Source organism: Gymnogyps californianus, chromosome 12, assembly GCF_018139145.2.
Source record: "Gymnogyps californianus isolate 813 chromosome 12, ASM1813914v2, whole genome shotgun sequence".
In the NCBI taxonomy this organism is placed as follows: Eukaryota; Metazoa; Chordata; class Aves; order Accipitriformes; family Cathartidae; genus Gymnogyps; species Gymnogyps californianus.
In genome coordinates, this window is record NC_059482.1 from 17,757,369 (window position 1) to 17,785,063 (window position 27,695).

Genomic DNA, 27,695 nt, shown 5'->3' on the forward strand with positions numbered 1-27,695 from the left:
ACTGAAAATGCTGGGGTGACAAAGTAGAGTGTCTGAGGACAAAAACGTTTGTGATTTAGAACAAAACATGGTCTATGAAAATTTTCAGGAAAAAATGTTTACACTTCATTCCTGAAAAATTCTTTCAAAAATACCTCTTAGCCCTAAATTGACCTTTAATCTCAAAGTTGTTAATTAACTGCCAAAGAGAAGGTAAAATACAATAATTCTGCAGTCATGAATACTCATGTTATACTCTGTTTTGATAACTAATAATGTAAGATCAGCTAATTAAACACCCTCTTAAAATAAACTGAAATTTGCATGAATTTTTGATTCACTCAGTGTTACTAGCATGGTTCTTAATAGAGCAGTGCTCTGTAGTTTATATCTAAATGCGATTTTCAGAAACTGAGTCAAAATTATTCCCTCCATCAACTAACAGGTAAAAATGTGTGGGTGTGTGCATGTGTGTGTCTGTGTAAGGGGGAAGGAACTCAGTATCATGTTGGTGGTTGTAAAATATCACCAAAACACATCTCAAAAAATAAAACAAGAATTTCAAGAAACTAACAATTTTTTCTAGCTCATTGATAACACAAGTTAATATGAGTATTTCTACTTGATATTTTACACTAGAGAACTTCAAATACTAGGCAAGATAATTATATACATGAGCAGTGAAAATGTATTATCATGACATGATGAGAAGCAAATCATGCAGCTGTGAAAAGGCAGATGCTAGGATATCTCTACACATAAGAGAAGCCAAGCAGGTGACAATGTCAAGCTCTACTATCATACAGGCTATAGTGTGTAATACTGTGATATCTGGCATTATATGCTAGTTCTTCACATAAATGTCATCTTAAAATTGGAACACTTAAGCCTCCACTGCAGTTGGCACTGAAAAGAATTTCTGATTTACTAATTTATTAATATAAATAGCATGCTAATAGAAATTGGTAAAGAAAAGCCTTGGCGTTATTCACATTCTGTGCACTAACACACTGTGATGAAAGATACACTCAGTACAGGAAGGGGTAAAAATGTACTACAGGCATGAAGAACGTGTATGTCGTTACAATCGTTCTACTAATCTATGAGTAACTGATCACCTATGATGTTTTTAGAAAGATTAAGCCATTTACCATTTCTCTAACCACATCAGTGAGGTCATAGCCATTAATACTACTGTATTAGTAGTATTTGTCCATCAGGACTGAATACTCGGAAACATTCATGCTGCACTGCTACTACATACTCACTTAGCAATCCTGCAGGCTAACTACTGCCATCAATCAGCAATGTAATCTGCAAACTTGAACCCCTAAACTGGCAGCCTCTGTTTGAACTAACTAAATTGACCAAAAAAAAAAATACTAAATGCATTTGGGATGGCAAAAATAAGAATAAAAGACTACAAAAATAAAATCTGTAAGGGTCAGCAGATCAGAACATACTGCTCTGTTTCATTTTCACAGTAACTACAGCTTGTGTGAAGCTAACAATATTCAGCATAAATAACACTTGGAAAATTTCAGAAGACAAATTGCCTCCTGCAATGTGACATCAAGGTGGTGTAAGGAATTTTATATACACATTTTATTTCCTCAAAACATATGTGAAGCATAGGCCAGAATGTATACAAGAGATTTGTACGCAAAAGCAAAACCAACCTGAGCTCATGCATAAAATTATATATACATAAGATGATGTTTCTGAGAAAGTCACTTCTTAATAACTACAAAAACTTCTACTGATAATTCAATTAGTATGGCATGTATAAATAAATACCATGTGTAGTTTTAAATTGTACTCCTTAGGCAAAACTTTAGTTTCTGGAAAATCCATACATGATAGCATTTTCAAATATTAAGGGTGGCACCTTTCAATAGGTGTTTCAAATTTCCACTCAGCAAGAACAATTATCTCTGTGTAGAAAAGATTTTTTTGTATAACCAACATCTATTTTGTTCATTTCTAGTAAAAGAAAAAAAACAGACTAAGCACCTTGCAACTTTGTTCTCTATACTTATTTTTCTGCTTTTAAAAATACCATTTTAATTCAATAAAACAAAAGTAGATTTTGCTCAGTAGCATTTGCAAAGTGCATGCTGAAGGAACTGTTTTGGTTTTCATCAGCTCTTAGCTTTTTCATCAAAAAACCAAATGAGAAATTAGCACAGTTAGCTTTCCTTCCAGAGCAAAATCCAAACTACTTAATAAAAAGTATTTTCAATATTTTGAGTTATGTACAGATAGTATTTCAAACCACTTAGATTTTCCCATGAAAGATCACCTTTTGAAATAACATCTAAGAAAAATCTCACTCTCTAGACATTTTTCTCTTTAAATTTAATCCTGACCTTGAAATAAACCGAATAAATTCTATGTGGATCAAATGGTTACTAAAATAACCCATTTATAAAGAGGAAGCTACATAGCCATAGAAATATTTATAAATAGACGGTGCATATAGAAATACAAAAACTGATTTTGCAGAAAAAGCATGATTTTAAGAGATCTGCAGCTGTTCTCAACCTTTAGCATTGCTTACGTGAGCCAAGAGATTTTTGTCTAGTACTGAAGCTAAATTAACTTCATGGCTTGTTTTTTTACCCCCTTTGGCAAACCCTTGACGTACACAGTACCAGGCAGAAAGCTTACCCTCGATTTCATTTTCCCAAAATTGAAATGCTTTAAAAAATAACCATAAGTGTATTTCAAAATCCAATTGCTTTGGCCCTAAATCTAGCTTTTCTTGGCAGAGTGCACTTGTTTTTAATCTGAATGCTAATATTTTGCAATATGGCATCAGATATAAAATACTAATTTACATTGTGCCAGAGATCTATAGTTTTTCAGTACTAGTCAATCAATAAATAATTAGAGTAGTGGTTTTTTGTTTCAAGGGAACATTATTTAAACTATAACATAATCCTGCATCCTGTAGATGATATGTACCAAAACATCTAGAGCAGAACAACCCAATTCATTACAACTGTCTCAAAGAAAGGGGAAGCAGAGTAGAAGAGAGAATTGTATGATTTTGGATCAATCTGTTAAATACGTGTAAGGTAGATATGTGCAAAGGCTATACTGAAGGAGGACAAATCTCATGAAATTCTAAAAATAAGATTAAGGTCTTTACAAATATGTTGAAAAACTCTGAAAATTGGAAGTATTTGCAGACTTGGAGCTTCAATTCCAAATTTTATTCCTGCCAGCATACCTTGCTGTAAGTAGGGAAACAGTTTAACTTGTTTCACTATTATGTAAAATATATTATTTATAAAGTTAGTCCATTTTTCATATGTAGACATAGGCAGAATTCCTGACTGGACCTTTTTTTGTAGGACTGTAAAACAAGCTGTAGTATTAATTCTTGGATGTTGGTTGTTTTTCTTTAATATATTGGATTGTATTTGATTTATCAGAAATAAGTAACCTAATACTCACATGCTTCAGGCTAATAAGCCTCATGCAGTCAGAACTCATGCTACAAACTGCGAGAACTAGAGAAATTGTCCCACTTATATCAGGGAAAAGTACAACTTCTAATGAGGCTTTTAGCTTCCTTTGTAGCTGAGAAAATATAATGAGAAAGCTGAAGGTTTCTTCTATTTAAGCAAAATGGTTTTCCACCCACTAACCGAATATTTGCATGTGTTTGAATAGCCACTTCAAAAGATAATTTTGAAAAACATATTTAAGATCACTTTATACAAGAAAATCCTTTTCAGAGAGTTAACTGCCAATTTTTAAGCACGTGAAAATTTTAGCAGAGAAAAATACATACATTTGACAGTTTTTCAGCCAATTGGTTTCCTCTGAGTCCTTCAGGTTTTGGAATGTGATGGAAAGACTTGTCTTTTGACAATGACCTAGCTGAACTGTCGCATAAGTGAATTGATACACTACTATTTGGAGAAAGCTTTTTAAAAAAAAAAAAAAGTCACCCATTTTTCCTTCTTTCACCAGTGTAAGCATGATATCCCCAGTTACATTCTTTAATAAAATAATCAGGTGGGTACTTCCCCACTTACTGGAGAGGTGCATTTCCGGCTAATATAGATTTCCACCCCATGTCCCCCAGAACTAGTCTAGCCCAAACAGGTTCATTATTCCAAGCCAAAGCCTTCATTTTCTATTAATCCAAGTCTACTGCCTTTCCTATTATTATTCACCCCAATGCATCTACTGAGTTGGTGCAGAGTCTCCACAAGATGTTTCGTGGATCTGCCACACAGCTCATGAAGCCAGATGACAACAATCTTTTGGGCCAAGTAAGGAGACTCCTTTCTGCTGTTCCCAACCCCTCCCTTGCCTTGCCCAAAACATGAGACCCCACTCACCAATTCACATAATGAGGTGGGAAGGGAGGATGTGGCTGAGGGAAGGCTGAAGATACTACTACAAGGGTTACATGACCCTCCTGTGTCCACCCACGCAGCAAAGGAAAGGTGTTAGCTGACGGCTGTAACAGAAAGAAAACACACAAAGTCGTTATTTCACAGTAGTGTATCCTCTTCCCTTTCAAATATTGCACGTATTGGGAATAGCCGACCCATGCTTTATAAAGAGAAAAGGGCTAAAAGTGCTGTATTAAATAGTGGTGTTACAGCACGGGAACATGAGATTAGCACAACTTGCATCTTTCCTTGACATCTGCAACCATAATTATTTAAGAAATCTACTGAAGAGGGCCGGGAGGGTGTGGGGTGTGTCAGAGTGGCTATGAAGCATTTAAACATTTAACACTGCTACTGGAGCAAAGACCAAATTCCTCCAGAACTAGGGGCTGGTTTTCTGCAAGTTCTATGGATAGCAATTGTGCAGGGTTGAGGAATAGCTATTACATATGGATACTAATTTTAATACCAGACTATACATATTTTCCTATTTCAAGTATTATACTTGAATTTTTCCATTTCTGGAGTCTTTTCATTTTGCCATGTAGGAATTGATTTACAGTATACTTTATAATATAGTTACTATGATAGTGCTAGCTTACTGTGTTTTATATGAAGTTTTACAGAGCAGAAGCTTGTTTATTTCATGTCCTTTTACTATGGATTTTTATTTTAATACCGGGATTTGGTTTAAAAAAAAATTAATGATCTTGTAAGCCCAAGTAGCTGACCAAGGATTACTGAGCACAGAAAGAACATTATCAGTTCAGTGCAGGATCACAACTGAACAGGAAAAATCCCTGGAAGTTTTAAAGGCTGTCTAACACTATAATCATGAATCCACAAGGAAATTCATCTTGCTGCACTCCATCTGTAGAATGTGTACGGGGAAACAGTTTTTTCAGTGGTTCTTCCATAAAAAAAGCCTTGCCAGTTTTAGTAGCGCAAGAAGTTAGCTTAACTTTCTTTTGATTTCTATTTCTTATTGTGATATATACACGTATTCAGCAAGCTGGTTTAGTTTTAATTCAATTGTACAGTGAAACATCAGTAATATCTGGAGCCCTACGTACCTCCCTGTATTCTCTCTGCCTAGTATTATTGTATTTCATGTTTAGTTTGCTGATCATATGTTTAAACACCTGATTCACTTGGGTCTGAAAAGCAGTAGAAAAAGATCTGGATTGGCAATAGGCCAAGGGTCTGCCTAGCTCCCTCTCCCATCATGTAGGAATAGCTGGTATCTTCTTGACAGTTGGGGTCTTTTTCCCTTCAACATATCACAGACAAAGAATCAAGGACAAGATAGAGCGCACCTCTTGTGAGGTGTTTTGTAATGGAGTTGGAATTCCAGTTACTGATGGAAAGATCAAATTCCAAATCAGGGGAAATTTAAATAGCAATAGAATAACTTTTTACGTTATTTTTAGCTCCTATACCCAATGTGTTTCTTAGTTTACTGACACAGTTCTCAGGGCTGCCCCAAGCACCAGCACCAACCACTGCGGCATAAAAGTTGAGAAACACAGCAGTCCTTGGTGAAACTTTAGCTGAAAAGTTAAGGGGTATAATGGAATTTCTACATGAAGAGGTGGCACTTTTCTCCCTGAGTTGGTTTTGATTCAGTTCTCTGTTTGCTACTTGACAATAAAAGTAGGTGTTGGGTAAAGCAATTGCTTTATTCTATATCTTTTACTTACTCTTTATTATTTAGTCTGTTAGGATATGTATTATATAACATGCAATACATCATTCATTTCCATTCATAATTACATGCAGTATATATTAGCGTACGCTTAAGTCTTCCATGTATATCTCAGCTAACAATAAACTCAAAGTCATTGTGTATATGGAAAATCAAGGACCTAAAAAAAGATAGAGAAGACAGATAAAGCACCAATACTGCAAAATGGAGTCGAGTGTAAAAGCAATCAAGCAAAATAAAGGTGGAAAATAAAAAGGAATGTTGTAACAGCAGTTGAGATAAATTATGACATTAAGTACAAAGAAACCAGAGGTTATTACAGGAAACAGTATGACTTCTAATGGCATGGGTATTCTGGTGACAGAAGTAAACATACAGTAGACTACTTCTAGAAAATGACATGAATCATTCTGTGAAGAAAGAATAAAATCTGCAGGAAATCAGGAGCACTGCAAAAATTGAACATCTGAAGACTGACAAAAATGACAACATCAGAAGGCTTCTAAAGAAAAATACTTCACAATCTTGGAATGATTTAATTTTAAGTGGCAAGACACAGAAGAAACATTAAGAAATATCTTCGAAAGCAAGACGACAGGTGACAATTTCTGGCTGATAATATCATCTCTCAATTACCACACACTGCCAAAAATTACTTCCATTTCCTAATAAAGGTTTGTTTTAATATAAATAAAAGCAAAACCACTAATATAGTAGTTTGTATATGCAAAAGACTGTACAATCCACAATCAAGATAACTTGCATATCATCTTGGTAGTCTAATATTAATTTATCTCAGACCAATCACTGAGTCAGTAGCAGAAACTAAAAATTCAAGAACTGATAGTTCATTTCCTCCAGTCAGTGAATTTTAGCCTTCTCCATATGGTACCATCATCTTGCAACAAAGAAAGTGTAATATGTTGGTATAAAGTATTGGAAGTAATTGCAATCCACAGTTGCGATCTCCAAGTTAATATCCTACGCTGTAAAACTGATTAGCATTTTGGACTGGTATTCATAATAAGCAACTTAAACTGGCAGGAAACATGGACAGGCTTGAACGCATACCCCAAAGCCTGAAGGTAGACCTATAGCTTACCTGTGCTGAGATCTTCCTATAAACCATGTTGCTGGAACAGAAGGGAAGCTAAACTGAAAGATAAGTGCATTTTTATATACCTTTTGCTTTTACACTGCATTCTTATGCTCCAGCTGGTTTCTCTTATAACCTACATCCTTAATGACAATTGACAGTTCAGGAATTTTATGATCTTGATTCTCATTTATATAATGGACTTCTTGAGAAAAAATGTTGTTTTGGGACAATCTAACTTGCCAAAGTATGGCAGACCCAACATCTGAATCAAGCATTCCAACACGCGATTCACGTAGCGTTATTACCAGTCAAGAGAATATTGTTCGTACTATCAAGCAAGACAGCAATTAAAGATTGCGTTCTGTGTTTAGAAACTGAAAGATACTCTCTTTTGTGACCATCGTTTATTCAGTTGCATTAAAAACCTAAGTCAGTGTCTATTTCACAATTTGAATACAGTGATTTCTGAATTGCATATCAAGAAACCCCTCCTACCTTCTTGCAACTTCATTGTAACCTATCTTACAGGCAAAAATAAATCTGTTTTGTTATTGTCATCTTGCTTGGGATTTAGACATAAGCTATTCACACATATCACTAAAAATTTAATTTTCCATTGTTACATCTGGATAGTTCCTGAATCAGCTTCCATCCTATCTCTACTTATGATTTCATTCAGACTTAGAAACCACCTTGTTACAGAAAATATGCAGCTCCTTGCAGGCCTAGTGCCTAAAATAAGGCACAAATGCATCCTTTTTATTGCTTCCATTTTTCGATGTTACTTCACTCGAGACACCTAGAGCCATAGCAAATCAATTCCACCCTCTCGGAATCAGGCCCTTACTTTGGCTTTAGTATGACCGTAATCAGGTTGTTGCCATTAATGACACAAAACTATGATTAGAGACTGACATATTTTGAGGTGCTTAAGTATTTATAAAGCTCTAGAGCAAGAGATACATATGCTATTTGCCTTACCTATAGGCAATGGAAATATGCACAGAGAACAGTCTGAGCTCAGTAGTCATCAGAAAAGTAATACATTTTGTTTGTTTGTATTTTCTAAAAAACCCTATTGCATTATGTTAAATACCCTGAGGGCTTAGCATAAAACGTGACCAGAATAAATATAAAGAAAAAACTTTCTGTCTCATTAGATGATCTGAGTTTCAAAATCTGTTCTAAAAGTGTTGTAAAGTGTGTAGTGTTGTAGATTAATGCACTGAATACATTTCCACAGTGCTTGATGTGTTTCATAAAAGGTCCATTTCAGAAGTGTGCTGTATTATAGGTGAACAGTCGCAGTAAATAATCTTGTTACAGAAACCTAAGCAATTTTTACAAGGCGTATTTCTGGCTGACTGAACAATTTATTCTCCAGATGTCACATTGTATTTTTCCAATATAAAATGAAACAGCTTTTTTTTTTCCTTTTTTTTTTTTAAGGCAGACCCTTTTGTTTGGTGAGACTGGATCAAAGGTACTTCCTTAAAAAGAAAAATCTATTATTAAAAACTGTCGTGGTATAAAACTTACACTATATGTGATTACTATATGTAATTTATGATTTAATTTAATTTAGAGGGATAAAAGACTGCACCAAAGTGTGAACATTGCTGAGGATAGCTGCGTGCATTTTAAAAATAGGAATCATTAGCTCTGAAACTGATCATCCATGTTGATCCTAAAGGTTGCAAGCATCTTGACTAGCTCTATGTATAGTTAAAAAACTGTGTCACTTCAGATGTTACCCACTAATAAACCCATATGCCATATTATAGGCCCTGGAAGATTACATGATAATGTGATATGATAAGAACTGCCTCTCTAGAAGGCAAGGGCAATTAAAAACATTTTCACTAGGCAGACATCATCAGTAGAGATAAACAGGGCAATTTTCCAGCATATATTTTCCTGGCTTCAGAAAGGAAATACTTTCACAGGAAGCTCTCACCCAGGAAAATTCACAGACTATCAGCAATCTATTTTATTGATGAAAAAAATGGAAAAATAATCCTATGCACTAGTGAGCATCACACATTTCTTGCCCTGTTTTCTTGATTATACACATGGAAAATTAGTGTCAAAGGATAAAATGCTAGATTTTTAAAAATATTCCCTATTTTATTCTTCATTGTCTTTTAATTATGTGTTTCTGTTTCTCTTTCTATCCACAAAGCTGTGTATTCATAGACCCATATAAGAGTGCCAAACAGTTGAAGCCCAGAAGTGTTTGTCTATTAATATGTCTGCTTAGAGAAAACTGCATCAGAACCAATAGACATTGGCTCTAAAGGGTGACGGAGTTCCAAAAGTTTCTTCTTTAAATGAAGCTGGATTTTACAGGAAACGGACTCAAGATGAAAAAATCTCTCTTTGATTTAATCCTGTCTTTGGCTTTCATATGTCAGTGCCTTTTTATGAACACTACAGACATATCTGGGTTCTGCTACATCCAGGGTCACACTGGAAAATACTGACTTGCCTCAAATGTTCTTCTGCCCTTCCCACCCCATCCAACGTTTGGTGAACATATCCTTATTCAAAGCCTGCCAGTAGGCAACAACCCTAAAAAGCAAAGAAATGCCCAAAGGCACATATAGATATAATACTTAAGCAAGCCATTGCTTAAGTTGATCTCTCTTTGAATAAAATGTTTTCAATTGGTCTAATGTCCTTCTGTCCACATGTGTTTGAGTGAGTCATTAACAAACCTCTTTAAGTAAAGATAGATAGGGTCTATATAACTAACATAAGTACAGCTAGGCATGAATGAATTCTGGATACAACAAACCTTTTAAATCCAAGTTTTTCCCTATGGTATACTCCCATGGCTATCTCCTTGGCTAATACAGCGTGCATTGCCACATGACACAAGCAGTGATCTTTGTGCTCCCATGCTCATTTTCCACATATTCTTTATATGCATGCATCTCCTGGGTGTGTCACACCACTTCCAGAAACATACATTAAAACTAATTTTAATTGAAGGTTCTTGAAGACTTTAAAAGTTATAATAATTTTTACATGTAAATGGCTGGCTACGAGAATTTTTAGAGATACTTACATGTGTATCTACCTTTCAATTGTTTAAATTCCTTTAAAAATCAGGTCTTCCATAAAAAAATGCAGGTGGATTACCTAAATCCAATTCCACCAAAAATTTAGGATATTGATTTTCCACTGAGTGATTTGTTTGATCTAAGACCTAACTCCCTATTCTGTATTTAGGTTTTTGAGGGATATGGGCCTCACAGCTATGATTTTTAGATGGTGCAGAGGCAATGGATATCTGGCTTTCATAAGGGACTTTATATGTGATAACAGTAAAAATTATTAGTTGTGATTGTGAACAAAGATTTACCTTCTAAATAATAAAATAAAAATTCTTGTCTGAACTTGCATAGACATGTCAGACTCGCAAGACCTTGATTCTGGGTTCTTATCTAAGACAGCGCTTAAGCAATACCTTGAATTGCAGCCCATATGATTTAATGAAAAAAAAAGAACCAAGTTGCAACATAATAGGCAAGTACTGAAATCTGCTTATCAAGAAAGCTCATTTGTCTCTGTAGATTTTTCTATTCTTTTATCAGGGGACCCTCTAGTGATACATGAAAACACAATTAAACTTATTTCAGAAAATAATTTTTCACAGAGTCTTTATTCTTGTGCTCCGTGTTACTTAGTGAAGTTAAGGTCAAAAAAACCCAAAACAAAACGTACCTTGCACTCTGAGTTGGTGGTCGGAGGTTTGGGCTAGTTTTTTTGCTTTGAGAGAGTTCACAGTATAGTCCAGACCAGCTATTGAGACAATGTAGTCTTCTCCAACTGTCTACTTTAATCCTGACTGTGGAAAGTTCATCTGTTAAAGAAACATAGCATTGAAGATTTCACCTGTATTTCCTGCAATTCAGCTGAAAGGTGACAAAGATATTATAAACCAAGGCAAGATTTTTATATTCCATGGTAGAGTGGAATTTGGCTAACCAGCGATGACAGAAAATGTTTCTTGAGCTGCTGCTTGCAGGAGTTCAGTGTCAGGGAAAAATCTAAGATCAAACTATGGACTGAGCTAGTTTGCTCTCATGCGCAACTATGAACTCTTTCAGTTGCTCTTTTCCGCTAAGGATCACTTTTAGACCACTTAAGATAATGCAGACACAGAATTTGGTATCAAGTAGGTACTGAAAAGGACCAAATACAGGACTGATTTTTGAGAACTCCACAGTTAAGAAGCTTCGGGGAAGATGTGACCAGCTACATCAAAGGTTGCAAGAAAGTACGTTCCCCACAGTTTGGAGCCCTATGTCCTATATGACAGGATCCTCCATTTATGGTTTCAGTTCCACAGCCCAGCCTAAAACAACATCACGTCAGGCTTGGGACATTTGCTTTAGTTATGTCAGATTAACTTCATTACGATTATTCAAAAATAGATTTAAAACTGAGTAATAGTCAATTTGTAATGCAACTTCAGTATAGCCTCTGGAGAAGCAATTCTTTGTTTAATCTCACTCATAACATTTGTTTTTTCTCATTGTCATTTGAATTCCTACCCCTGCGTCTCATCTGGCAACACAAGTCAGAAAAATTGAGAGAATCTATGCAATAAGGAGAGGATATTCATTTGAGAACCAGAGTGTTGATCATAGTACTTACTGCTGGCTAGTGCATGGAAAGGCCAATGTACAATGACAATGGTTCACTAACTCCTCAGCTTCTCATTCACTTCCAGTGTCCTTTAGCAGGCTTTGAAATTCCATTCAAGTCCATTATTTTTTGAGGCTGAATCAGGATAATTGATCTGGTCTCACTTCTTGCCTGAGAGCTGGAAGGTCTCTGATAGTCGTCTTAAGGTGGTAGCCTGTCAAACACATGAATGTGCTATGATATCCTCAGTCTTGACAGACAGTCCCCTTTGGCCTACAGTGGGAGTTGTATCAGAGTTTCCCCTTGAAAGTCCAAGGGAGATGAATAAGAAAATGAGTTTGAGGCTTTTCTATACATGACCCATTATTCATATTCGAATACTGGTAAGCACCATGAAGAATCCTTTCATTGCTAGCGAGCTATGACTGACTAGAGAATAGCTACTTTGACTTTTGCTTTTTACAGAAGTTCAAATGGATTTGAATATTTCTCACCTAAGACAGACCCAATTCACGATCAGACGAAAGTAAAGCAGTACCTCCAGGATCTTTCCTGGTTAGGTCTTCAGTATGAACATCAGCACTAGCTGTGTGGCTTTGTATTCCCTGCTGCTGGTTCATCCCATAGCTATTTGACATATCAAATACAGTTACTTTGGACGGAATCCTTTTTTTCCAGGGATACTCCCCCTACAGTAAGAACAGTACAGCTGAAGGACTCCTTGGGCAGAGGAAGGGGAGATATCTATGATGCTACCTGAAAGCAAGACCTGGACCCTGTGAGTCCTGAAATTAGGTAGAGCTTTGGAAGTCATGAAAGGCGCCAAAACTACAGGAGTTACACAGTAATGGACCGGACATCGTAACAACACTCCCAAAGCACAAGCCAATGAAATTAAACATTCTTGTCCTTAAAATAAGCTCTCTGGGTTGTCTTTGCATGCCTTTCCTTCTTACTTGCTTTGGAAGAGGTGTGGAAAAGAAGGCAGAAAGTTATATCTACAAAATATACTACTCAGTAGCAGATGGCACGGAGGCCAAGAAGAGCAGCATTATACAGCTGAGGGATTGTCGTGGTTTGACCCCAGCCAGCAACCAAGCACCACGCAGCCGCTCCCCCCTCCCCGCTCCCAGTGGGATGGGGAGGAGGATCAGGAAAAAAGTAAAACTCATGGGTTGAGATAAGAACAGTTTAATAACTAAAGTAAAATAAAATATAATGCTAACTAATAACAATAATATAATAATAATAGTAATGAAAAGGCATATAACAAAAAAGACAGAAATAAAACCCAAGGAAAGACAAATGGTGCTCAATGCAATCGCTCACCACCCGCTGACTGATGCCCCAGCAGCGATCTGCCCCTCCCGGCCAACTCCCCCCCATTTATATACTGGGCATGACATTCTATGGTATGGAATACCCCTTTGGCTAGTTCGGGTCAGCTGCCCTGGCTCTGCTCCCTCCCAGCTCCTTGCACACCTGCTTGCTGGCAGAGCATGGGAAACTGAAAAGTCCTTAACTTCGGATAAGCGCTACTTAGCAACAACTAAAACATCAGAGTGTTATCGACATTATTCTCACACTAAATCCAAGACACAGCACTGTACCAGCTACTAGGAAGAAAATTAACTCTATCCCAGCCGAAACCAGGACAGAGATCTAGGGGCCAATATGGTGGTCTCACTTTAAAAAGCTTTTCCCTCTGCTTCCAGGTTTTCAAGCATGAAAAATCAACCTGAGGCTCCTTCACCGCTGTTTCAGAAGCCCAAGAAACTGGCTGGACCACAAGGAACATGTTCCACCACCACTGCCATATCCCACTAGGGAGACGAATGTGCCAATGTGAGGGAGATGATGCCAGTAAGAAAGTGAGACCATGAGGCTCAGGTAAACACAGGTTTTTTGAAACTTTAATTAGCATCATCTTGCCTTAAAAGTTTGCAATGAGCAATTACTGAAGCACAAATCAAGAGACCTTAAGGTATAATGGCAAAAATATTGAAACATACTTATTAATTAGTATTTCTAAGAGTATTCTAAAAGGTACTGGTGAGCTTATAAAAGAATAGAAAACTTCACATTGAGGCAAATCGGAAGGGAACCCTTTCACAAAAATACCTTTAATTAGCCATCATTTCCTACGCTCCTGCTTTCTCCAACTAAAGACACTTGTGTCCCTGTTAACTCTGCCTCCCACACAGTCCAGTCTTTCTTTTCCCTGATCCTTCAATGAAGCAGTAACACTATGCTCATCAACTATCCTATTACCATAGAAATGATAGCAACATCACAAATTCAGCAGTCTGATTCCTCAACGGGGTTGATTAGGAACAGATGATGAGCTGGAGAAAAGCTGAACCCTTGATTAAACACAAATAGCTCTTATAATGAACAAATATGGGAATAAAATATACTTAAAATCATGTAAAGAATGAGCATCTTCATATTCTAGATGAGATATTTTTCACATTTCATTGACTTTTAGAATTGTTTGAATTTGTTTGCAAAGTTCCCTAATTTATTTTTAAATGCCACATATATATGTAATTAGTAATCATATGTGCTCCAGAACTCACTGAAAAACCAGTGTGGGTACAGCTTGTAAAACACTAGTTAGGACTTCACATTTCTTTCACAATAAATATATTTAGTATTACAAATGCACTATAGCTAAGTATACACATCCACAAAAATGCAGATAAACCATACGCTTTTATTATTTTCAACCAGAGCTACTTGAATAGGTGCTCTTTAGGGGCCTTTCTGATAAGTTCTGACCATTCCCTTAATAAAACCACCTCCCATGAGGTGCTCTGCATCTTGCCTGAGTCCCAGAAAACCACTTTCCCCTATTCCCAGTGAAGACCTCGGCTCAGTAGGATACTGACACACTCCTCTCCCACTGCTTCAATACCTTAATTTATGAATCAAAGCTAGATACTTTATTGTCTTCTGAATCAAGACGTGTACTGAGCCCACAACCACTGAAGATGGAAAAGGACTATTTGTATCATTCAAACCATTCATCCCAAAAGAAGAAATATCATATATGAAAATAGAAAAGTGTTCCAATACAGTTCATGTTCAAGAGACTGTCTTTTCATTTTAAATTCTCACACTAAGCCTAAGTGCTAAATCCTCAATTCATACTTTACCGGAGACTTGACAACTCCGATTTCAACCACAGTTTATTTTACCAGTAAAAGTGTGCAGTAGGGTGTGCATACCCATTCCAGGCCATCTCTATTCTCAGGCCTGCTGCAGTGTTTCTTCTACTTCAGACTATTTAGTCAATGCCATTAATCAAAATCCTATAGCAGAAAATGCATGCATAAGTCCTACACATTTATTGCCATGGCAACAATTCAGGCTCTTGTTCATATGTCAAGCTACATCAGTGGAGATAAATTCTATTGTTTTCACACTGACAGTTCTCTGTGTGTTGGACTTAATCCATGGAGAAATATAGCTTTGCCTCTTATTAAAATAAAACACAGACCACCCAACTCTCCAAATTCTCATTCTTCACATAGTGTAACTGAACAATCTGAATAGTTATAAAATTATAGTTTGATATTTAGGTTTATGATAGTAATTAAAGTGTAAAAAATGGCCCAGTCCTCATGATATTGTTTTATACTGTGGGATTGGTTAGGAATTTAATTCTACATGAAAAGACGAGCTCATTGCTGTGAAGCTAAATAGCTATGATACCAGAGCACTGTGTTCTTGAATTAGATTGCAGTATTTTAAAATAAATGCCTTTAAGCTTTAAGTGAAGTTGATGTAATTAATTTTCCACCTTAGCTGTAGATACTGTATTTTTCATAACATAAAAATTAATGATAAATGCATAATATCCAGAGGAAGATTTTATATTTCATTTAGCTCATGACAAAATACACTCTCATGTGGGTGATTCACAAGTGCGAAAGAAAGATAAGCATCATTTTTCGTGCATAAGCCTCTATAGATTTACTTGTATATGCTGTATTATGAGTAAGTCTTAATGCCTGACAGAATTTTACATGATTTTACTGTGTACTAGACCACAGTTTTGATTCCTATTATTTCCACAGACACATCATCTTTCTCATTATCACAGAGTAAGGCGAAACCAGTCTCTCGTTAACAAAATACTTTTAATGCTTCATACTCTCATTATTTCCCGTGTACGGCGCATCATGCCTCCTGGAAAGGCAGAAGCCTCATATCACCACTAAAGACCTCCTTTGCAATCTGACCCTTTTTTCACTTCCTCATGCAGATTTAAGTCCCTGCTTTTACAGCATGCTTCATATTGACAAAGCCTATTACCATGATATACTATACTGGAGTTCATTTCAACTAATATCCACCGCTACATCTGTTACTGTCAGTACCCAATCTAAGTTCCTGTGTCAACGAAGATGAAGACAACCATTATATTTACTTATTGTCACGCCATGTTATGCCAGTATCAGAAACTGCTTCACATACACACTCTGTGTGACTTGCATCAAATATATATATTTTTAAATGGGGGGCTTTGTGTAATTTGTAAATATCCTGTGAACTTCATTCATATTAATGAAGCAGCATTTGCACTTTACTGGCATTTTTATGCAAATTACAGTAACTCTTTCTGTGCCATGCCTCTATACGTGACACAGGCCACAGCTTCTAAAGCAAGACTGTTATTTCCCCGGATGAGCAGCATAGACGAGGTACAGAGCATACCTTTTCCAGTCACCTAGAAGAGAGAACCTGGGGTTCTGAGGAGGCTAAGCACAGAATATGTCAAATAACTTGTCAATTTATTTTTGAATCTTGCCATGTTCTTAAGGAGAAACACTAACAAAATTTCTTTCAGGGTCTGAGCAATTGAGAGCAAAATCTCTTTTCTGAACTCCAACAAGTAATGTTTTACAGTTTTCCTTGCTCCAATTAAAAGCATCATGTTTCTCATTGCCTCTAAAACCAGACATACACTAGTTTCAATAAAATAAAAATATTTTTAAATAGTAATATTTGAAGCAGAACAAAAGCAGGTTTTTTCCACACACATGAATTACACATCAAAATAAAATTTTAGTTCCCAGTTTAGCACTGCCCTCTGGTGATACATATCTTGGATATTTATGTGACCCATTTCATCATAGTGTATCAGGCCCAGATCTGGACAAGAGCTGAAACGGAATTTAGGCATTTAAATCTAAGACAGGGATTCTAAAAAGCCTTGTTTAACCCCTTTGGCTGCTAACATCTCAAAGATGCTATATTTCTGTCCACTAAGTTCCCCAGCCTGAAGCTTGCTTTGTGCATACGCAGAACTACTGCCATCTTGGTGGCTTTGGAACGGTTCTATCTTGCAGATTTGTCCTGTCATCTCCTTCAGGAGTCCCTAACGCAGAAGTGGGTTCTCAGCTTCCTAACATGCATCTGCAGGAGTACTGACAACCTCAGCCATGCTTTATCTTTGAAAGACTTAGATATCTACTATCAAACAAGTGTTTTAAGCCATAAATCTGTCTCTAGGCGATTGTATCTGAGTTGCAGGGAGTCATCTTAATCTCAGAAGGCTGAAATTTATGAACCCTCCTTTCAGCAGACTGTTTCCTGCAACATTTACTGGCTGTTTGTGTATCTCATTAGGAGGCACCAAACTACCATACTATTATTGTACAGGTCAGTGTTTCTCAACCTTTTAAAATCCATTAAGCTATAAACTTTTTGGAAAAGAATTCTTGTACCGTGATAGCTTTTACTTACAATTGCATAAAACTAGGTTAATTTTCAACATTCATTTATTACTATTAAAGAATATAACTCTCCAATCCTAACCTAGCACACTGAAAAACATTACTCCATTGTTCCTATCATGAGACTAATGAGCAATGCTCCACTTACAAATAGATATTGTGTATATCTGGAATGAAATGTATGGAAAAAGGTCTGCCACATATTTGTTATCTGTGTTAAAATCCTTTTCAAGGCTCGTTTAGGGAAACTATCAGGTGCTGGGCTCCTTTGAAAATGTGGCCTTTCATATGGGTGGCTTCTGTTATTGTTGACAACGCACCAACAAGAAATGATACAAGGTGGTATTCTGAATAATATTGTTGCAAGAACTGACAAATGTAAGATTCTTAATGAGATATCATTTTAAATATAGGAAGATTCTATAATGATTTTTTTTTTTTTAATGCACCAACCAAAACAATTTGTGCATCCCAAGTCAGGGTCATAGTTGTAGCTAAATGGAGAATGCCACAAATATATGAACCTGATTTGTCTCCTTAAATGATAATCAAAACAAAAAGAATGAACTTTCCCTCCAAGTTCATTGCGCAATACTTCACATTATTAATCAGAATTATGGTACAGGATTATTGCTTTGCTTAATAATGTGTTTAATGTAAATTTAATGTAAAAGATCCATGATAGAGGCAGTCAAAGCTCTATTAAAATCCTTTTGCAAAGTTCAGCCACTGCATTAGTAGCTTTAGGCTAATAGCCTCATGTTAATTTGGATTCTAATCTATTATTTTGCATGATATTTAATGTGTTTTTGTAATTAGAATTTTTTTTTTTTTTCAGACAAAGCAAGAAAAAACGTATGGGCCAGAGTGCATGACTGTCATTAACTACAGTGCATTTCTGGGACATGTATAATCATAACACAACTTCTGCAATGAAATAGTGTAGCTTATACTCCAGTCAACAACCTGTGTCATCCTGTAAATGGAAAAAAGAGATGACAATCAAGTGATAAATACCTGCAGCTGTTCACACATACTGTTCCAATTTAAAAGGTTCCTACCCTCTTAGCTGGTCCGGAATATTAATTCACATATTCATCCCTACCTCTGGTTCAGTTACAAATGAATTAGACTAATACATCTCTGATAAACTCACTTCACTCCAAATGAGAGTTTGAGAACAATTACATGATTAATTGTTCTGGGAGAAGCGATGATACAGTAGCCTCCAGGAAAAAGGGCACAAGTATATCAGGACAGGATAGGTGAACACAGCATGCCTCAGAAGTTACAGACAGAAAGAAGGGCCGCCATAATAACGAGATGCATCTCCTTTCCTCAACTTCCTTCTAAATTCCCAACAGAATTACATTAATCTTAAAACAGTGATCTAGAATAATGACGTATTCTTTATTTTCTCAAACTCTCTTAAGCTTTAATTTGGTTTTCAGTATGATAAATTACTCTAAAGTAGAAAGAAAAGTTTATGATCTAAAAATCATTCTTCAATTCAGATAGAGACTTGGTATCCTTCGACAAAAGTAAAAATAAAACCATGAATTAAAGCAGCATTAGTTTGCTCTTATTTAATTAAATGGGGAATATGTACACATTGCTTAATTTTTATCTTGCCTATTCGGCTATATGGCCAAATCTTGCTCTTGCCAGCAGATTTTAACAAATTTTCTCTCTTCAGTGGATTATCCTACTAAAAATACTGAAGAATTATTTCAGTTAGGCTCCCTGAGATAAATCACAGCCTAATCTGATACACCTTGAAAATTTATACAGCTAACAATACAGAAAATAAAAAAACTTCACTTCTGAGGAGCTGCAAAAGCACGTTTTCCTTTTAAAAAAAGCTACAAGAATTTCTGAAGTTATAGGCTTGCAGCTCTAAAAGCTGGGTTTTTTTGTTGTTGGTTTTTTTTTTTTTCTCTCAACAGGGACATAATCATACTCTAATATTTAAGTTACTGATTCCACTAGAGAATGTGAAGAGAACTTTTGAGAAAAAAATCTGGTTAAATGTTTTTTGAATGAAATATTTAAGAAATCTAGACAACAGTAGATACCAGGAGCAACAGTTTTGTATTCTTCATTTTAAAGTACTGAATATTCAGACTTGTTTTAGGGTTCTTCATTTTCTTACTGCTTGCTTAAGGCTCTGTATGCTTTTTGCCTTGAGAAAGAAACTAGCCTTATCTGAACAAGGTATAACAACATTATGCTGGCAATCTGAACATATCTGGGAAAAGAATAATACTGTCGCTGTCATTCAGTAACAAAAAAATACCCTGACAGTACAGAATTTTGTGTTACAGAATTGAGCTCTGGAATATCATAAACATATACTACTTCCAACTGATGATATATTAGAGAGAGGATTTCTATCAATGCATCATGAAGCAGACAGCTGTTGATAAGAAGCCTGTATCATTCTCCAATTCATTTCTCAAATAATTCTCCCGATGCTAGTGTTGGTGGAATAGATACGGAACATTTAATTACTTCATCTCCCTTCCCCTAAAAAAGCCCTAGTGACAATGAAACTATCGGGCCTGACTACAGCAGATATAACAGCAGTGAGTTTTCTTCTGATACATCATTTGTACCATACCGAAATATCTAAGAATCAGATCTTGTGCCTAAACACACAGCCTAGGTGTCCTCTCATTCATCTGTTTTTTGGCAAAAGATCACAAGAAGTGGTAAGTTTTATGTATATTATATTTTCGTTGACATTGAAAATTATATGATGTGACTGAAACATGATTAGAAGTTAGCATCCTGGTCTCAGTTCTACTGTATTCACAACTTGGTTTAACTTAATATACTTTAGTTTACCACTAATGAACAGCACTGATACTGTTCCCGCCCTATGAAAATTCATTTCTATCTGTCAATTGTTGACATACTTCGGTAAAAAAGTTCCACATAAATGTCTATAAAGAAAATAAGTGATTATCCTGCAACTCACTTGCTTAAAAAAAAAAGATCACCTGAATTTTTTCACAGGGAGTAGTAAAGCCAGCAGAGAGATAATGCATCTTGAGATAATTTTCATCAGACTCATAAGTTCTCTGCACACAATAAAACCCAAATGAATGGGCTCTGTGTCAGGAGACTACCAAGATAATAGGAAAAGAAACAATCCAAACCCATAGGACCTATGATGTTACACCAAACTGAAGCAGAATCCCAACACTGTTGAAAGTCTGCAGCCAGACTGTCAAAGAACAGACATTATTGACCGTATAAAAAAAAATTCTAATATAAGACTTGGAAAACTAAGTATTCCACTAGTCACTCCAATAATAAAAATTATGATATTTTATCATATGTCCTGTTACCTGATGGCCACAGTCTCCTTCAGCTATCAATGGCTGGAAGAAGTAGGGGAGAGAAAAAACTTCTGTCATACTCTGTCTCATTATGCAAATATCAGAAGTAATCGGTTAGGTCAGAAAGCCTCCAGAAGTATCTTTGGGATTGAACAGCAGTCTTGGTTATCTTGTCTTCAGTGCTTTTAAATTCCAGAGTCACGGACCCACCTAGGTTTCTCCCTCCCCAGATTATCTTCTAGAGTCGCTGTTTCTTTGCTGGTTGCAGCAGAGGTATAGATTCCCCCTTGTTCTTGTTCTGTGTTCCATGCAAATGCAGCACTTCTGTTGCATTGGGAATCATCTGAAGTACTAATAACTACTGGCAGTATTTCACCCATTAGGAATATGTTAAGTTCTCCTTTTAAGAGAGCTCATACGTTTTCTAATGTTATCACTTAGAATTAAGATTGTACATTGTAAGTGTTTTGTATTGTACCTATTTAACCACATAACAAATCTGGTGGAAAAAACATCATGCAGAAAACAATCTTTCAGATAAATACTTATATAAAATTTAAACCTGAACAATGCCCAAAGGCTGAGAGGGGGAAAAAAATATTCCAGAGCTAACTGTGGAATTTTTCATAAAACACAGTTAGCATGGATATAATGTAACTAAAGTCAAGCAAGATATGATTGATTTATTATATTGGAATCCATTAGAAGTATTCCACTGCAGTTTTAAAACCATATAGTCATTAAATATCTTTGAAAACACACATTCTCTACCATCATTATAAGATATTCTTGACAGCACATCATTTTTAATGGCACCATTATAAACAGGATTCATAATGGCTCTGTTTAGTGTGTAACAGAATTGGAAGTCAGTAATATACTGACTTGTATTCAACATAATCAGATAACAAAGAGCACTGAAGGAAAGATGAGTGCACAATTAATATATGAATAATTATTTTGTGTAAAATGAAACACATTTTAAATAGGGTGTCAAATAGGCATTAAGATGGAAAAATGGAACAGTGGAATAGACTTAATGTACATTACTTACAAGTACAACATGAACTACTGGTGCTGATATATGATCTAAATAGGAGAGGAAAGATTATGCCCAAGGCTAATTGAAGTGATAACGCTGGTTTCTAATTGCAGCAAACTGTTACATGCTTAAAACAAGTCCAAGATCCAGTACATGTGCCTTAAAACAGGGCTTCAACTTAACCCTTGCTTTTGTCTGTGGTCCTTTCTAATAACGGGATGTTTGAAGAACAATTATTCATGGCTTTTGTCCCTTCAAGTGCATTGGGGTAATGGGTCTTCAACTGTCATTAGTCAACTTCACAGTAAGGAAATCGTGAAACCTAAAGGATCTCAGGAACATTAAGGTCTACCTTTAGTTAAGTTATAGTTTAGGGAGTCAGGCACTTGAAATGAAAACCAGGTCCTAAATTAGGTACACAATAGGCAAGACAGATTCATATGAGGAAAAAAGGAAATGAGAGTTTTCCTAATGCAGTACAACCCCTCACTATCAGTGGTATCAAAAGGTCTCCTGACTCACCATAAAAAGTCATGGGACTGTAGCAACACTCATCAGCACAACCTGAGGCAGAATACTCACGCCAGGTACCTTCTCCTTACAAGGCCTGGCAGTTCAGGGAAAAGGATTAATAACTGAAAACAAGATTCTGCAGTTAAAGTCTCTAACCGACCTCTGTTGCAACACAGACACATTAACATAAAGCCATAGGGTATTTGTAATTATTTCTTATGACATATGAAGACATAAATTGACATCCAGGAAGATCCTAACCAGCCATGTAACTTGTCATAACTAAAAAAAGAAATAAAAACATCCTGTAAAGGTCCATTATTCCTGCAGTATAAATTCTTGGCTGTAATGTCCTCCGGATAAAGTCTGCTCTAAACTCTAGTTTGTGTAAGGCCTTGTACAGCCCAACGTGTCTCTAGCTGATAGTAAAATTTTACAGGAAAAAAAGCCTCTTAAGATAGAAAGGTCCCAATTTTTTGTACTGATGCTTAAAAGGAAAAGGTAAAAGACATTTTATGCCACTGTTCTATTTCTCCTTTTCTGGACTGGAGCTGATTCACACCGCAGTGCCACTTCGAGCAGCACCTTTACTGCCCTAAATTGATTGTCCCAGTGGAGCTACTGCAGCCGTAAGTAGGTCTACATACGTATGTGTGTTTGTGCATGAATATATACATGTGGATGCATATGCAGATATCACTCTTTCCACAGAATCTCTAGTGCTTGGGAGGAAGCATAAGTAGAGTTATTAAACCAGGTCTCTACAAGTTTCATTTCTTTCATTATGTCATTTGAGGCAGTGCTGCCCAAGAAAAGGAGGTGCCTACATACGGCAATAAACCATTCAAACTGACAAAATTTATTATATACCTCTGTATTTGTAAGGAGCTGCCTTATAGATATACTGAGATAATCAATTTTACAGTACGTTTATCTACAGGTATTAATGGCTGCATATATTTGCATATTTGTATGGTTTTCTGTGATCTGTTCTCATGCAATCTAAAATAAGGAAATATAGACTGACTTACAGAGCATCACCTTAACTAGTACTGACACTATGTTTCTCTGATTTTCCTAAAATAGAGAAGATGCCTGAATGTTTAAATTCATTGTAACATGTTGGAGCATTTACTTTTTGGGATATGAGCAGCATGTGACCATTAAGACTGAGTTTTTTGCCTTTTCTACTATTAGAAAATTACCTTTCCACATAATTAGAAAAACATCTTTTCCCCTTCCACCTTCTATACTAATTATGTAATAAGACAACATACAGAAAAATACGTCAAACCTGAGACTATGATGTGATGTTGGTAATAAGCATGTGAAAGTCCTTTTGTGTCAGTACTTTTCTCCAAACTATAGTCAGGCATAGCTCCATAAGTTCTGTTTGCCATTTTGGCCTTACTCCCCAAACTACTACTCCCCTCTGCCACATCAACCATAAGCCTAGACTTTCTCTCTTGCATATGTGAGGATCTCTGCATTCTCACTGGTGTTATTACTTTGCACTATTATTGAATGTCCTATACAAATGAAAAAGCACTTTTCTATCTGTAACACAAAAAGTATTAAAAGTATTTCTACTTATCTCTACTTTTCCAAAAATAATGCAAAAATGTCTGCACAACACAAAATATCATTTACTTTAGTAGTCTAATTCTGTCAGTACCACCAGAACTTTACAGCTAACATACCCAAGAGATAATAGCCAGTACATACTCTACCACAGCTGAAATCTATCACACAGGTAAGAGGTATAGATCACACATGAAAGTTTTAACAGTTACATATTAGAAACAACAGGGATTTTGATAAACACGGAGACTAAGATGGAATGGTAGAGAGGATGCAAGAGTTGAAGGGATCGGGAGGTAACTCAGAAGAACTACGCTGTCCTGCTTCTGCCAAACAGGCCTGTATGTTGCTACCTAAATAGCAAGGTTTTTCTAAACCAAATTTCCCAGAGGATATTGCTAACTGCATGCTCCTCAATGTCAGAGGCTCAATTCCCAGCATGAGCTCACTCTGTGAGCCAGGTCTGCAAGAACAATGCTCTGAACAGTTCAAATACCATACAAGGCCAAGGACTAGGAAAAATCAGGTCATGGAGGGCTCTAATTTTACAATCCACAGAAGTATCAATCTTGCAACAATGACTTCTCAAAGTTTTAGATCCCTAGCTGTAAAATGGGAATATTACTATCCAGGAATATTGGAGGAAATGTTACTATGCAGGAATGTTGTGAGGAAGCATTTAATCGTGTGCATAAAGGTTTCCACACTACAGCGATAACTTCTACAGAAAAGCCAATCAGAATTATATTTTGTCAGAATTATAACTTTTTTGGTCAGAATTATTATTTGTTAGAACAGTCCAAAATAAATAAGGTATAGCAAACATACTTATCTGATTGAAGACTGCATCATAACATCTATGAACAATATAGCCTGAATTTGGATAATGTGTAATTTTTGAATGCTTGACTTCTTCACCTTAATAGTGCTCTTCTGGTATATACCTTTGTTGCATGTGTAGTATAGACTAGAACAACCTTCATCCATAGCATCCTTGTAGTAGAACAGAAGCATTTACTATAGATTTTATTATAAATGCCTTAATGAAATTCTAATCAATAATACTTCAGAGAATGGCAAAGAAATTGAATACATTCATAGGTAAAAGGAGATGTTATTATCTCAGTTCAGTAACTATGAAATAGAAAGATGAAAAAGTCTGTTTTTCATATTAGAACCGAGCACAGCTGTACAGTTATATAATAAAGTATCACTTGTATCCATGGCAATAGGGAGTAATTGATGCACCACAGTTATTTTTATAAACCCAAACAAAAAAATTCAACTGGAAATTTCTTTGCCAGTTTCTTGGCATTGTATGTTTTTTATCTGTAGATAATGTACAAATTTATAGTCTGAATACACTCACTGATCTGACTTGTTGAATAAAACATGCTGGGTTCTGCTGCATATTAAAGAAGATGGGGATCTCATACCCAACAACCAAGTCTTTCATGAAGGATTTAATGAAAAATATTTCTTGGAATAAGATATATTGTTAACTTAAATTCAGATTGCATTGGATTTGGGACCTATACACAATAAGAATTTTTTTTTTTAATGATTAAAATGTCTCTTGGCCCTCCTTGAGTAAAACTATGTCAAAATATGTGCTGTTTTAAAGGAAGATCCATACTTTCCAATAGCTCCACTTACTCCTTGTTCCTTGGTACACAACTATACCAGGAAGAGATATAGCTAATGTTTTCTGGTTTGTTTTTTTTTTTTTTTAAATCTAGATATGCATCCACTAGACAACTGAAAAAGAATCAGGTGCCCCCCATCAGTCTAGTAAAAACAATCTTGTCTACAACAGAAGGGAAAGAAGTAACTTGAATTTTTTTTCCCTCCAAATGCAGATCCATCTACTCATAACAGGGTTTGCATTTGCAATCACCAGTGTTTACTTGTAAGAAACTACAGAGATAGCGATGTTCTGCTGTAAAGACAAGTATTCTGTCAAATGCAAACCTCTTGTACTTTTTCCTTGACACTTTCTGTTGCAGGATAATTTTCCCATGGCAGTCAGATGACCATGACAACAATAGCTCTTGTGGCGAACTTTTTTGATTTCGCCTTTTTTTTTTTTAAATTTGTTCAAGTCAGAATTCTAATTGTTATTTCAAACTCAAGATGAAACACTACTTGGTTTCTGTTTTTATCCTTAACTGACTTCTGATGATGAATAAATTGCATCTTCATGACAACAGACAGGCAAGATATCAGGACTTTTTGTTAAGTGATAAAGCATTATACATAACCCCCCACAAATATTCCCCAAAGTATATGGAACATTTAACTACGTATTCAGTCCTGTATTTCCCTTCTTTACACAGCATAGCATCATGTCCTTTTCTCGTTTCTTTCAGTGCTTCTTTTCACTTTCCCCTTCCCCAGTATCTGTACAAATCCTTTGCCTGAATTATCAGACAGATATGACCACAAGTCATTTGCTTTTTGGAGATTAAAAATGGGTAGTCTCTTAGAAATGCCAGCTGCTGTTGTTTAGCAGGGATCCTATTACTTTGGAACTCTGCATCACCATTTGCTTGACCAACAGTCCCGTTACAAAATTTTTGATGAGACCAGTGTGAGAGCACCTTTAAACATTTGGAATGGAAGAAGGTAAGGATGTATATAAAATCCACATATCCACAAGTTTAGTTTCTTTCCTCCATCCTGGAATTCACAAGTTTACCCGGCAATTCATGGTAAGTGGTCTTGACCTGGGTCCTTAATGTAGGACAGTATCAGGTACAACCTACAGTGCACATGTGTCAGGTACACTTTTACCTAATGTAAACTATTTTTAGCTATAACTTCCCTTCTGTGATTCAAAAATTACAGCCATCTTGAATATAATTCATCCCCTCATCGGCTAGTGACTATTCTTAATTGTGTTTATATTTAATGAAAGCATCTAGAAATAGTTCTCCATTATTTTCTCTTTTTAGGCTATTTCTTCTCCTTCCCTCCACTACTGTATCACAATGCCTTTTTGTCTAGGGATACTGAACAGGGAATTAAAATGCGTTAACAAAAGAAAGGTTATGGACTGTGAGTCAGCAAGAACAAAAGAACCAAATACATCACGTAAAAGCTAATAATATTTAGATAGGGAGCCCAGAATTTAGCATTTTCATTATATTTTTCAGTTAGCATGGAAGTTTAATCTTCCACTAATCATTTAAAATGTAAAATAAACATGGCTCTCAGCATATCACAGTCTATACTCAGGTCCCCAGGAGAGTGAAAACCACAAAAGAAACCTAACAATATGATGCTATATATTCTGAGATATTGCCATTCAATCTGATTTGCCACATGCCCATACATTTTAATGCTGACTTCATTATGAAATCTCTTCTTGATTAATCATTGGTGAACAATGACTAAATTGCACTCCAGCATCAGCTTGAACTGGGGCATTGTTAGCAGCAACATTCATTTGAAAAGCGTACCAGATGGGCCAAGGAAAGGTCAGTATGGTACTACCACAGTGACAATGGACAAAGCTCAAACCGGTGGCAGAAATAGTTGAACTGAGACTACAGTAGCTTTACAGAACATGCTGAGAGACTGTTGATTTTTTTTTAAATCATGTTAAAGAAAAATAT

At 36.0% G+C, this 27,695-nt stretch overlaps 1 long non-coding RNA gene across 3 annotated transcripts in view; it reads right to left on the reverse strand.

Moving 5' to 3' along the window:
* LOC127021216 (uncharacterized) overlaps nt 1-27,695 on the reverse strand; it is a 199,313-nt gene that overhangs the window by 20,360 nt on the left and 151,258 nt on the right. For 2 of the 3 annotated variants that reach the window (XR_007767177.1, XR_007767176.1), the window contains exons 7-9: nt 11,864-12,068; nt 10,928-11,066; nt 4,338-4,459 (exon numbers count right to left, since the gene is read on the reverse strand). This is a non-coding gene — a long non-coding RNA (uncharacterized LOC127021216). The remainder of the gene's footprint in view (nt 1-4,337; nt 4,460-10,927; nt 11,067-11,863; nt 12,069-27,695) is intronic. The other variant, XR_007767178.1, reaches the window with a different exon arrangement.